This window comes from Rana temporaria, chromosome 9, assembly GCF_905171775.1.
Source record: "Rana temporaria chromosome 9, aRanTem1.1, whole genome shotgun sequence".
Taxonomy (NCBI): domain Eukaryota; kingdom Metazoa; phylum Chordata; class Amphibia; order Anura; family Ranidae; genus Rana; species Rana temporaria.
In genome coordinates this window covers 127,906,541-127,921,721 of record NC_053497.1, presented here as the reverse complement: position 1 = coordinate 127,921,721, position 15,181 = coordinate 127,906,541, and positions in this window count along the sequence as shown.

The window sequence follows — 15,181 nt, the reverse complement described above, 5'->3', positions numbered from 1 at the left end:
AATTTTATATAAATGTATGTACTTTGTAACGACTGTACTAGGAACCAATGAGGGCTTTATGGCTATGCATTTGTTCTAATGCCCTGTACACACAAGCGGAATTTCCGTTGGAAAAAAGTTAGATGGTTTTTCAGACGGAATTCCGCTCAAGCTTGGCTTGCATACACACGGTCACACAAAAGTTCTCTGAACTTTCGAGCATTAAGAACATGGTGACGTACAACACTACGACAAGGCGAGAAAAAGAAGTTCAATGCTTCCGAACATGAGTCAAATTGTTTTCGAGCATGCATGTTTTTTTTCCGTCAGAATTCCATACAGACAAACGGATTTTCCAATTGGAATTTTGTACGTCTGAAAAATTGAGACCCTGCTCTCAAACTTTTGCTGGCGGAAATTCCGACAGCAAAAGTCTGATGGAGCATACACACAGTCCGAATTTTCGATTAAAAACTCACATCAGACTTTTGCTGGTGGAAATTCCGTTCGTGTGTATTGGGCATAACAGGAAGCCGGCAGTCAGGTGGAGGGAGCAGAGTGAGCAAAACTGATGATTAATCAGCGTGCATCTGCTCCTTCATTATCCATTAGCAGTTAGGGGATAGGTAGGTGACACTGCTGTCTCTGTTTCCTGTAAGAAAGGATATACTGTATATTATACAATTTTCTGCTCAATTCAGTGATGATGGGGAATCCCTCCCATGGCGCTATTGTTTTCTGCCGGCGGGGAGCAAGGGGAGCCTTCCCCACCAACAGAATACAATGATCACTGCTGGCAACTATAGCTGCTGGCGGTGGTCAGGCAGAAAAAAAAACAACAGGCTGGTTGTACCGAAGTTAATCAATGGATCGACTTCAGTACAACCAGCCTGCCCATTTACAGATCAAAATTCAGCTTGCTCCTGCTGAACCGACCGAATTTCAATCCGTCTATGGCTGGCTTAACTGAAAAAGGCGTCACCCTCCTTGCTGTATTTTTAACAGAGATGTAGTACTCACAAAAGTGGCTGGTCATAATGTAAATTATTTGCCAAACAAGTCCGCTCATATGTGTGTATTTACATGCTTGTTTGGAGCTTGGTGTTAAAATGAGATGCTCCCTAAGGTAAAGTCAAGAGGAAAAATGTCTTGAGTGCAACACATCGCTCTGTAGCACCTTGCTGGAAGAAGCACTTTGAGCATCAAATAGTCTTCTAGAAACCATCGGTAGATTCCAGTAATACATGTTGCTCGAAGTAGGTCAGGTTGAGTAGCTCTTCCCACCTTCTTTGGAGGAGTTGATTGCCTTGTGCAGGATACAACAGAGGGACTCTGGCTAGTAATAGACACTTCTTCTGTCACCACAGGGAGCCAAGGGCCAGAGAGCCTCAGTGCACAATAACTAGATCACTTTGATTCATTGTTACCTGGCCCTCCTTCCACCCCCCTCCATGTTGACTCACCACCACAGGATGTTTTGCTACCCAAAAACAAGACAGAAAATGCCTTTAAACTAGATTATCCACATTCCAACAGGCTTCTCTATTCAGAACACAGAGCAATGGCCCCAACCTGTGACTTTGAACCTGCAGATGTGGTCTGCTTGGTCCTTAGTATTGAAAGTGGTTTTGCCAAAGGGTGGAGGCATCTTCAGATACAAAAATGTAATTGAGCTACACAAATTAGGTATCTGTACTGACCAATCACTATTTCAGATTATCACTGTACAAACATACATGTAGGAGGTGCACAGTGCATTATCACTGGAGAAAATAACAGTTATCTGCCAAGAAGATCCAAGCCAACTGATAGGCTTGGCCATCATAGAAAGTCTACAGACATACCAATGTTCTCTGATCTATGACTCCAATCTGGTGTTTTTCTATGTCTGTATGATTGAGAAATGACCAGGCCACACTCAAACTTACTATTATTATTAAAATAGAACAATAGGCAAAACTTGTTTTTTTTTTTTTCGATCAAGGGAGGGTTATAACCCGTCATATTTTTTTTCACCATCTGTGTTCTATTTGGGAGATTTCCCATAATTTACTGTCCCTTAGCAGAAATCTCTGCAAATTAAGGGAATTCCATGGGGACTAGTGTCTATTACTTTTCTGGGAGCAATGTGTGATTTTCTTTTATTTTCACCTTCAATGATAATGGAAAACAGGACCAATAGAGAGGAGGAATCTCCCTAACGGGGGAATAGCAATAACAACTGACAAGCATTCCTATCCATCTCCACTTTATCCAAAGCTAAAAAAAAAAAGCTTTGCCTTTAGTTATACTTTAATTTTAATTATTTATTATAAATAAAATGTATCTAAAGCCAAATCTATTTTTTTTTTTAGTTTGAGATAAAGCAAGGAAGAGATATGCCCTGTACACACGACCGGTTTTCCTGACATGCCAAAACCCGACGTTTTTCCTGACGCGATTCCTCTCAAGCCTGCCTTGCATACACACGTTCAGTCAAAAAAACGCTCAACCAAAGCACGGTGACGTCAACATGTACGACGGCACTATAAAGGGGACATTCCATTCAAATGGCGCCACCCTTTGGGTGGCGCTTTTGCTGATTAGTAAGACGATTCACGCTTTTCAGCCTCATGCTTTTCAGTCCGTTACAGCGTGACGAATGTGCTATCTCCATTACAAATGCTACTTTTACCAGAACGAGCGCTCCCGTCTCATACTTGATTCTGAGCTTGCACGTTTTTTTCCCCTCGGAAAAGCATACACATGAGCGGTTTTCGTGACGAGAAAAAGACTGATGGGAAACACAACGGGAAAAATTTGAGCAGGTTCTAATTTTTTTGCGAGCAGTTTTCTCGTTGGGAAAACTGCTATGGAGCATACACATGACCGGTTTTCCCGACCAATCAAAAAAATGTCAGTTTTCTCGTCGGGAAAACCGGTCGTGTGTACAAGGCATTAGAACCTCTGTCATGTTTTTATATTAGAGTGGGATCAAACACTCTATTTGTCATGGTGCTCATTGTCGCTAGCAAAAACGTGTCGGAAAATCCAAAATGTTACACGGTCGTCTTTTGTGATGAAATAAAACGGCGTTTTAAAAAACGTCATTTAAAATGATCGTGTGTGGGCTTTATGTCGTTTTTTGTCTTCTAAAAAATAACCCACCAGTTTATAGATGTGATGGCTGCATTCATTTTTTTTTTTGTAGGCTTTTTTCCTTTATTTTTACCTGGTGATTCAGCCAGTTGGTCTGTTATTTTAGAACTAATTTTAACAGACCAAGCAGTCCAGAAAAAGTAACAGTAATAGGGTTAAGACAAAACATATAGCACTGTCGGGGGTACTTACAATGGTCAGCATTTATTAATTTATGTAACCTCAAATCCCAAACCTTTCTCTCAAAAAAAAAAAAACTGTTGCTGTAACTGAATATAAAGAGAGTTTAGCTTCAATTTGTTAGTCAAATCCATCTAAATCTGCTAGCCTAATACTACCCTCTCCCCAGACTGAACATGCTGCTGTCCAAAGGTGTCTGCTTTACTACTTCGTCCAGAATGCAGACACTTTAAAGCCTAGAACACATGATGAGATTATCAAACGAATGGTCGGCCTTTTTTTTTTAGTTTAGTTTAGTTTTTTTTTAGTCTCCATATTGAAAATTAATAGGTGGATTCAGGTAGGCGGGCGCATAGTTGCGGCGGCGTAGCATATAGCATTTACACTACGCCGCCGTAAGTTAGCGAGGCAAGTACATGATTCACAAAGTACTTGCCTGCTAAGTTACGGCGGCGTAGCGTAAATCGGGCGGGCGTAAGCGCTCATAATTCAAATTCGGCTGAGGGAGCGTGTTTTATGCTAATGGGGGGTGACCTTACGTGATTGACGTATTTTACGAACGGCGCATGCACCGTCCGCCTACATATCCCAGTGTGCATTGCGGCAAAGTACGCCGCACGGTCCTATTGGTTTCGACGTGGACGTAATTGACGTAAATCCCTATTCACGAACGACTTACGCAAACAACGTAAAATTTTCGAATTTCGACGCGGGAACGACGGCCATACTTAACATTACTATTCCAGCTATTTGATGGAATAACTTTAGGCCTGATAATGCGCTACGTAAATGGCGTATCTGTACTGCGTCGGCCGGGCGTACGTTCGTGAATAGGCGTATCTAGTGATTTACATATTCTACGCCGACCGCAATGGAAGCGCCACCTAGCAGTCAGCCTAAAAATTACACTTTAGGATACAACGGTGTAAGACACTTACGCCGCTCGTATCGGAGCCTAATTTAAGCGCATCTGGTTTCCAGAATACGCTTAAATTAGCGCCGGCGCACATTCAGACTTAGGCTGGCGTATCTACTGATACACCAGCCTAAGTCTTTCTGAATCCACCTATAAGAGGTTACTAAAGTACGAAAATTCTCATATGACAGAATAAAAATTCGGAAGTGAAAATTGGGAAAATTTGAACGCATGGCGTCCAACTTTTTTCCGCAGAAAATCCGACAATTGTCCGATGGAGCATACAAACTATGCCAACACAATTTTCTACTGATAATCCGATCGTGTGTATGAGGCTTAAGACACATAGTAAACCAGGGACATACTCAGCCCACCAGGTTCTACCCATTCCTGCTTAAGACACATAGTAAACCAGGGACATTCTCAGCCCCCCAGGTTCTACCCCTTCCTGCTTAAGACACATAGTAAACCAGGGACATTCTCAGCCCCCCAGGTTCTACCCCTTCCCGGTATTTTTGGACAAAAACTGTACTGATTAAATAAAAATTGTACAAACAAGTATCATACGAGACATTTTTTTGTGTTTGACACTTCGGATAATTTCTGACAAAAGCTGTGTACTAACGATCAGATTATCGTATGATCGATTCGAAAGCGGTATTATTTTATGATTTTATGATTGTGTTTACGGGCCTTAAGACAGGAAGCGTGTTATTGGCTGGAGCAAAATTTGAAATGAAGGAAAAAAAATCCTAAAAAAAGAAAAACGAACCCAGCCACGATATCTAAGGTTTCGTAAGCTACAACATATTACATTTTTGTTTCTGGGTTTAATATCGTTTTAAAGGGGTTGTAAAGGTTCGTTTTTTATTTTCTAAATAGGTTCCTTTAAGCTAGTGCATGGTTGGTTCACTTACCTTTTCCTTCGATTTCCCTTATAAATGTTTTTTTCTTTGTCTGAATTTCTCACTTCCTGTTTCTCCTCAGTAAGCTTGGCGGGCTGATGCCCCGTACACACGATTCCGAATATCGTACGACAGATCGTACAACTTTTTTCAGTCGCAAGTAGAAATGAAATCGTTTATTAAAGTCACAAAAATTCTCGTACATCAGAAAAAAAAATCAAAAGTGATGTCATGTGTTGTAATGTATTTGTATTGTATTTTCAGATGACAACTGTACTGACTAAACGAAAATCGTACGATCTGGTACCGTACGAGAATTTTTTCTTGTGCATGTCCGATAAAATAATATCTGATGAACTGTCATGATTGGCTCTCGAAAGCTCAGTACTAACGATCCGATTATCGTACGATTCTTTCTCGGACGACATTTTTCGTACGATATTTAGATCGTGTGTACGGCCATAACCCCCAGCCAGAACGGCTTGGATGATGGTGGAAAGCTTACTGAGGAGTAACAGGAATTGACAAATTCAGACAAAGAAAATAAATATTTAGAAGGGAAATTGAAGGTAAAGGTAAGTAAGCCAACAATGCACTAGCTTAAAGGAACCCATTTAGAAAATAAAAAACAAACCTTTACAACCCCTTTAAGGTTGTTTTTTTTTTTTTACTTCCTGTTGTGACTCTAGGACAGTAAGTGAATGGTAATCATCACAACAGGGCACAGACAGTTAAGAAAAAAAAACTCAGAAGAGTTTACCTATTTCCTGCGCTATTCAGGACTATCTATACTTTAATAATAAAAAAATAATAAAAAATAAATGCGTTAACTATGTACTATATTACGTTCATAATTTTTTATATTATAATTAAATATTATTTTGTTAATTAATTTTTTTTTAAGGTTTCTGTTTTTAGACACATTTATTTTTTGTCATCTGTAAGACAAATATTTTGTAGATTTTTAAAAATCCTAGATAATTAAACTTCACATTTTTCTCCCTGGTGGGGTGGCCTGCCTTCATCAGACCTCTAAGTTTTGTACACTTGTATAATATTTGTCAGATACACAAGTTCATCTAAATCAGTGGTTCTCAGCCTTCTAGTGCCGTGACCCCTTGATAACATTTTCCAAGTTGTGGGGACCCTTAACAGTAAAATTATTTTCATAGCATGAGTTGAAAGCACCCGGGGCAAGACAAGTAATTTGTGCCCCTAACCCACGGACATTTAGCCCTCCCTGAGTGCCTTCCACTCGTAAAGTATTAAAATCCCTTATGGTACATTTTAGGATGTACCACCCTTCTTCTTTGTTCTCCTTTCTTTCCCTTTCATCTCTCTCTATCCTAATTCCTTGTTTTTTTCCCCATCTTTCCCTCTAACTGGTGAGCAGGGGCTGCAATGTTGGCACTGGTGAGCAGGGGCTGCAATGTTGGCACTGGTGAGCAGGGGCTGCAATGTTGGCACTGGTGAGCAGGGGCTGCAATGTTGGCACAGGTGAGCAGAAGCTGCAATGTTGGCACAGGTGAGAAGAGGCTGCAATGTTGGCACAGGTGAGCAGAGGTTGCAATGTTGGCACAGGTGAGCAGGGGCTGCAATGTTGGCACAGGTGAGCAGAGGCTGCAATGTTGGCACAGGTGAGCAGAGGCTGCAATGTTGGCACTGGTGAGCAGGGGCTGCAATGTTGGCACTGGTGAGCAGGGGCTGCAATGTTGGCACTGGTGAGCAGGGGCTGCAATGTTGGCACAGGTGAGCAGAAGCTGCAATGTTGGCACAGGTGAGAAGAGGCTGCAATGTTGGCACAGGTGAGCAGAGGTTGCAATGTTGGCACAGGTGAGCAGGGGCTGCAATGTTGGCACAGGTGAGCAGAGGCTGCAATGTTGGCACAGGTGAGCAGAGGCTGCAATGTTGGCACAGGTGAGCAGAGGCTGCAATGTTGGCACAGATGAGCAGAGGCTGCAATGTCGGCACAGGTGAGCAGAGGCTGCAATGTTGGCACAGGTGAGCAGAGGCTGCAATGATCGGTGGTGAATATGCAGTGGAATCCATGTTTTTTTTACATGGTGTTGCCTTGGAAGGGGGTAGTCTTATAGGGCGAGTATAGCCCAAAAGCTATATTTTCACTTGAAAAATAGGGGGTCGTCTTATACGCCCAGTCGTCTTATACGCCGGAAAATACGGTAAATGATCTTGCATGCTTGGGAGTCAGGACATTTCATATGGTGTGTTCTGAGACACTGCAAAATTAAAAAATAATAATAATTTTGCAGCACAATTAGGCTAAGTGCGGAAAGACAAAAAAATATATATTGTTCCTAATTTATTTAAACAACCTTCATTTTTACCTTTTATCTACTTTTTTTTCCCCTGTCATATGCATATTATTTACAGTTTCGTTTTCTGTGTTCCCAAATAAATGTCTTGTAGGTGTGTCACTTTTTCCGCATACATTTCTCTGCATTTCTTGACTTGTATTGTCCGGCCTTGTCCCTATAAACACAACACTATGGACGATGTACGGGAGGGGTCACAACTATTGTATTCACACACTTCAGCTGATGTTTTCGTTTTGTGTAAACGCTAGAGAGAAATGGTAAAGCTGCTCAAACACAGTTAAAATGTTGTTCGAAAATGTTTATGTGCCCGTTTTTGAGGGGTTCCCACTCTTCCTGCTGTATTTATTTTATATTATGAAAAGTGTAACAGAAAAAGCTTAAAAAAAAGGGAACACCCAAAACACCCAGGTAGACATGACTAAAAGTCTGGAATCATGGCAAGAGAATTTTACTGTTGCGATAACTAAAGCCTGTTACACACGATCGGATTTTCTGCAGACAAAGCCTAGGGCGTTGGCCAGGAATTTGTCTTGCATACAAAGGGCACACAATTGTCGGCCAACTAACATGAAACTACGTTGTTTTTGAGCACTTTAGCACCACCCTTTGGGCACCTTCTGCAAATGTCGTGTTTGGTGAGCATTGAGATATAGGGTACTTGGGTCTAAGGTCCCCGAACCAGAGAGCCAAGAGGGAGCAAAAGGGGGGCCAATTAGGACTATCGCGGTACCGGTGTAGAATTACAAATTAGAATAGAGATATGTAAAAAATAATATGTTTTTATTCCACAAAACATGAACATGACAGACAATTACAAAATTAAAATAGTCACAACCGAACAACACCAAGACAGAGGTCCCCGGTAGGGGAAAGCATTGCGATGAGTTGAGGGTTGTGGCAGTATCTCAACTAGTTTTGCGGGTAAACCCGCTTCGTCAGGAGAAGATCTAGAACAGGTCCGCCAATGGGGTACAGCACGCGGGGCCAGACAAAACCCCCACGGTGACCAAGGGGGGACACATATATGGAGGGACCTATTTGTCTTGTTAATAAGAAAGGTAATGGTGAGTAAATGGGTCCCGGGAGCAGGAGCCCAAGCATGGCACATGTCGGGGTACAACTGTGCCAAGTGAATGGGTGTAAGTTGTTGAAGGGGATCAATACCTTGTCCCAAGGGTGCATCAACGTAGTGATGCAGCCTGAAAGTTCACTGGGCTGTGTAGAGCCACAGCCATCCTGGGGTCCAGTGATGGTGAGCATTGATTCCGAGAATGCGTGTTTGTACTTTGGAGTTTTGTCCGACGGACTTGTGTACACACACTCGGAAAATCCGGCAACTTACAATTGTTGGCAGAAAATTTTAAAGCATGCCGTCTTAGGCCCCATACACACGATAGAATCCATCCGCAGATAAATCCCAGCAAATGGGTTTCTGCGGATAGATCCTATGGTGTGTACACGCCAGCGGATCTGTTTCCGCGGAGAAATCTCCTCTGGGATGGATTCCAGCAGATCGGATATTTGCTGACATGCACAACAAATCCATCTGCTGGAATCCATTCCAACGGATGGATCCGCTCGTCTGTACAGACTTACCGGATCCATTCGTCCAAAGGGATTCCCCGCACGCGTCGTAATGATTTGACGCATGCGTGGAATTCCTTATATGACAGCGTCGTGCCCGTCGCCGCGTCATAATAGCGGCACGTCATCGCCAGAGGATTTCAGCGCGGATTTCAATGCGATGGTGTGTACACGCCATCGCATAGAAATCTTCTGAAATCCTCGAGAGGATTTATCCGCGGATACGGTCCGCTGGACCGTATCTGCGGATAAATCCTCTCGTGTGTATGGGGCCTAACTCTTTTCTGAGGAAAATCCGACAATTGTCTGATGGAACATACAAACTATGCCAACACAATTTTCTACTGAAAATCCAATCGTGTGTATGAGGCTTAAGACACATAGTAAACCAGGGGCATACTCAGCCCCCCAGGTTCTACCCCTTTCTGTTAATGGGCTAGGCAACATCCAAGTGATCTTTTTGTAGAAGGAATATACAAATCTGGCACATTTGTTACATTGATTGGGGAATATATTTGAAATATGGGCCAAGTGACCCCAGATGATGTCTATGTAGACGAAACGCGTCAGAATGAGCACCACTGCCGCCACATTTGTACTAATAAGCGCTGTTTATTCTCCTAAAATAGGAGTTTTAAACTTTATTTAAATTATTATTATTGTTTTTATGGAGTTACGCTATATGCCTTTTTTGTTCTCCTACCTGCAATTATATGTACATGGGAGAACCTGTTTCCCTGTGGTGTCAGATGGGACAGGAACCTCCTATGAGGCATCGGTAGTGGCTTTTTTTTTCAGTATCGTCGGGTCGAGAATGGATTACATCGCTGGACTTTTTTATTTTCTTCTTTTTTTAATAAAGGACTTGTTCCAAGCTGGCTCTCGTTTTTTTTTCAATTGTTTGGATTTTAAGGAGGACCCCCACGCCATTTAAAAAAAAAATGGCGCAGGGTTCCCCTTAATATCCATACCAGACCTAAAGGGCATGGTATTGAATTTGGGGGGACCCACACACAATTTTTTGTATTTATTTTGGTTCGGGGTTTCCCTTAATATTCATACCAGACTAGAAGGGCCTGGTAATGGACTGGGGGGGACCCATGCCATTTTTTTCAATGAATTTTATCTGTATTGCCAGGACCCGACAATTCATTACAGCCGCATGCAGTTTTAAATTACTTTTTTTCCTTTAGAAATGTCATTTTGCTGCAGGGACTGTTCTAAACACTGGAAAAATTTGCCACTTTACAGGTTTTTATTGTTTCACTTTAAGCATTATTAAAATCACTGCTCCCCTGGGGGAGAACCCAGGTCCCCAAACACTTTTTATGACAATACCATGCATATAGGCCATTAAAATGAGCACTTTTGATTTTTCATGTTCGTGTCCCATAGACTTTAACAGTGTTCGTACAAATTTTTTTGCAGTCATGTTGGAACAGGAAGGGACCATCCCCAAACTGCTCTCACAAATTTGGAAGCAGACAATTGGCGTAAGCAACCTCGGTCCTCCAGCTGTGGTGAAACTACAAGTCCCATGAGACATTGCAATACCCTGACAATCACAGGCATGACTCCTAGAGGCAGAGGCATGATGGGATTTGCAGTTTCACCACAGCTTGAGGGCCGAGGTTGACTACCCCTGGTCTAAAATGTCTTGGTATGCAGACGCTTTAAAAGTTCCCTTCACTGGAACTAAGAGGCCAAACCCAACCCCAAACCATAATCTCCCCGTCACCAAATGATTTGGACCAGTGCACAAAGCAAGGTCCATAAAGACATGGATGAGTGAGTTAGGGTGGGGGAACTTGATTGGCCTGCACAAGGTCGTGACCTCAACCCAACAGAACTCCTTTGGGATGAATTAGAGCGGAGGGTGCGAGCCAAATCTTCTTGTCCAATGTGCTTGACCTTACAAATGTGCTTCTGGAAGAATGGTCAAACATTCCCAGAAGAGTTGAAGCTGTTATAGCTCCAAAGGGTGGGCCAACTCAATATTGAACCCTATGGACTAAGACTGGGATTCCATTAAAGTTCATGTGCACGTAAAGGCAGACGTCCCAAAACTTGACATTATAGTGTATATTTTTACCGTGGATGTTCCCCCACCCCTGTGCAGCCTGCCCTTGAGGAGACTGGTTAGATAGGTAGCTAGTTCTGATCACTGTTCTCCTCTACAGGAAATGTTTAGGCTAGCCAACAGCTTGAAATGTGAGAATTTTTTATTTACCAAAGCAGACATGCCCCATAGCAGAAAGTACATTTTTAACACATCTCACTAGGCATAGGGTGAACTTCAAAAGCCTTTGTAGGCTTAACAGAACTAGGGTAATGAATGTATGCAAAGTTAACTTGTCCTGCGTTATAGTAGCCATTTATCCTACAAGTGGGGTTTTAATTGCTTCACCCATACAGGTTTAGTCAGGTATGCCCCACTCCACATGAACTCATCTGACCTTTACCTACTTGCTATTCATTTCACTTATGGGAACTAAGAAAAGAAGCTCAGTGCAACCTCCAAATCCACGCTCACGTGCCAGTACCTTAACATTTTCTCAAGATAAAACTTTTTCTTATAACTTTGGAGTGGTTATGATCTCTAACGTGTGTTTATTTCTGTCTGCATCTTCATCGGAAAGATTCACCCCCAATTTGTACATGTGATCATTGTCACTGATTAAGGGAGTAGAAGGAAATACAATTTTTTGCGTTGTTCCCAGATCAAGAGTAAAAGCTGGTAGATTTTTGAATAAACATTTGTACAAAAATTTAACATTCTCATCAGTTCAGATGTTGTAAGAAAATTAGGGCTGTTACTGATTAAAATGTTTGTGTTCGATTAATTGATTTTTTTTTTAAATCGAATAATCCACTAATTTCGATTAATTAAAACTCACATACAGATCCAACTACTTTTAGCTGATCTCCTTGCAGGCTGATTCCCAGTGCAGCTACCAACCACTGGAAAAATGGATAGCAGGACACAAAAAACACACAAAGTCAGCGCTCAATGGGAATAGCATTAAAACTTTTATAGTCTTCAAGTAGGTAACAAAATAAATATTGCACTGGAGATAAAATCGATGTAGCTTCCAAAACGGTAAAAATGGTGCGAGTAATACCAAACGGTAGCAAACGGTAGCAAAAGCAGTCATAAAAACATGTAGCTAAGTATGATACTGGTATAAAAATGGGTACAACAATGCCACTGCTGAATCCAGATGAGGAGAAGTTAACATCAGTCCGTCGGCATGTAGATGTCCCGTGAAGGGAACTATCACAACTCCCAGTGGATGGCTGTAGAATCCCAGGGTGAAAGAGGGAAGTGTTTGAAGGGCATTGGTCGTGAACTTGGTATGCATACACACGGCAGGACTTTCCCAAAATCACGTGTTTTTTCAGCTCTTTTTTGCTCTTTACCGCCACCCTTTGGTCAACCTCTGCTATTGTTGGTAGATTTGAACATTGGTTCTGAGCATACGTGTTTGTACTTTGGACAAAAGTCTGATGGACTTCTGTACACACGATAGGACTTTGCACGGTAGGACTTTTGTTGCCGAAAAGTTTGTCCGTTTGTAGAGCAAACTTTTGTCCAATGAAAACCGAAAAAGTTTGTTCGATGGAGTGGAATGCCCCTTACTTTGGGGGATTTCCTCCTGTTGTGTCTCTTTTCCTTCCTCTTGCATCCCTGGGACAAGAAGTAAATGGAAAATCTCTAATGGTACACAGACAGTAAAAATAATAATCTGGCAGGGGGTTTAAGCCTTCCCTGTTCTATCAAAAACTAAAAAGTTTTGACTGTACAAAACACTTTGAAATGGTTGTAAACTCTAAAAAAAAACTAAAAACTAAATAAAAATAAAACCACACTACTAGCTCATTATGAAATACTTACCTTACATCGAAGCTGTTGCAGTGGTCCCCGTACACTGCTGTGGCCAGCGACATGTCTTGCGGAGTCATTTCCGGGTTTACAGGCTCCGGCACTGTGATTGGCCGGAACCGCAATGACGCCACTCCTGCGCATGTGCACAAATGTCGCCGGTCACGGCACAGCTACTGAAGAAATGGCACGAGTGAGCCGTTGGTTCAGTGCGCATGTGCCGATGAAGTTGGCACATGCTTGTATAGTGACTATCTCCTAAACTGTGAGGTTTAGGCTTACCTGTAGGTAAAAGTGGTAGTAAAGGGTTTACAACCACTTTAAGGCTTGACGAAAGGAAGATAATCATAAATAACACCCCCCCCCCCCAAAACCTGGAAGAAATGAGTATTTATTTTTACTCCCAACACCTGAATGGAGCTGGGGGAGAGTAAAGAGAAGGTCAGTATATGCTGCTGGGAAGGGGGCATTTAGGAAAACCTGTTCCTTTGTCCTGCACTTTAGGGTCCATTCACACTTGTACGACTCCAAAGTTGTGCCGACTTTGGAGTGCAAACTTAATGCATCTTTGGATGGGTAAGACTTGGATACGACTTTGGCTTTTTCAAGTGATTATGGACAACTGTTGCATTGTAGAACATTCAGGTTTAACTTTTATGCAACTTCTGAGGGTTAATATTGAAGTCTATGGCCTTTAAGTTGCATGAAAGTCAGACCAAAGTAGTGCATGAACTACTTAAAAGTTGCTGCAACTTTAAGTCGCACATATATGAATGGCTATCAAAAGGAAGACATGAGGAAGAACTTGTCATGTGACTTTGATGTCCATAGTTGCATGACAAGTGGCACAAGTGTGAATGGAGCCTAATATGAGTATCAAATCTCAAAACAAGGATTTTACGACAACATTAATATTCTGGACCTACTGCAGATTTATATTGCCATTGATCTTGTATCTTTCCAGCTAGAGAAGAAAGAAGTGGTGTGTGTTTATCAGTTTGCAATCTGCACCCAAAGAGACTTTTCTACTGTTTCATGGCATGCTTTTAAAGTCTCATCAAAAAGAACTGGCTAGAGAGGTGCAGAGATGAAGGCAGCAGTGGTTGAGTTTGCCCTTGGGGAGAAAAAAAGACGATTCAGCATTTGAAAGGGCCAAGCTGGGGAGTGCAGATCTATAGGAGAATAGAGATCATCATGGGAGAGAGGAGTGGGGAGGTGGTGGGAGCTCCAGGTGGAAACAAATGCAGATGGATTTTGTCTTTACAACAGTGCAGGTGTAATTGGTTTCCACTTCCTAGTCTTGAGAACATTTGTTACAAAGATCAAGACAAAAACTTTTAATTAACTTCAACTGAGATCACATAGACTCAGCAAACTGGGCCTTTATCAACATTTGCCTTTGAGGAGATAAAAAGTCCCAACTTCAGTTTTCAATCTATCATACAGAAAGTCTTGTGCACACATTGAGAATTCCCGGACGAATGATCGTCCATTTTTTTTGCATGCTAGTCTGATATCCAAAGCCAAATGGTTACTAAAGTTACAAAAATTCTTGTATGACAGCCTAAAACTTTGCAAGTGAGGTAATGTATTGTAATGTATTCTTTCACTTTCAACCATGCGTAGTCTTGGTCTTTAAACGTTTTTCGGTACCAAAAATCAAATTATTGTATCATTTCTTCGAAAAGCGGTATTTTTTGTCCAATTTTCTCTTGAGTGTGTACCAGGCATAACAGTAGACATTTCGGAAAAGTGTGTATTGCTATTCTTATCAGATCACCACAGGTTTTCTGGAGGTCTTTCTTGTCCACAAGTTAAATAGTTTTGGTTTCCCTGAAAGTGTAGGACAAACACCAAATAAAAAAGCCGAAGTTAAGCTTTTAGGCACATTAGTTGCATCTATGCCAGATTCAGGGCTGGGTTAAAGCCAAGCAAATTTTTTTTTTTTTTTGTGATTCACAATTTTTATTGAATTTCAAAGAAGCTTACGAATATACCCGAGTACCTCAAATACAAGGTGTCTTCTCAAATACATATAAACATAAAACAAAGAATTCCAAGGTCCAATGACAAACACAGCAATGCAAAGAGGCTTTTCAGCCTTGTATATCGTAATATACATGAGTAACCACAGTAAAAGTAGAAGCGGCGACAGCTCATAACGTTAAAATTAAATAAGGGTCCATTTCATACATAGGAATGAGGCAGGCTATCGAAAGATTTCAGAAAAGCAAAAGAAATAGGAAGGTAGATAAGAGAA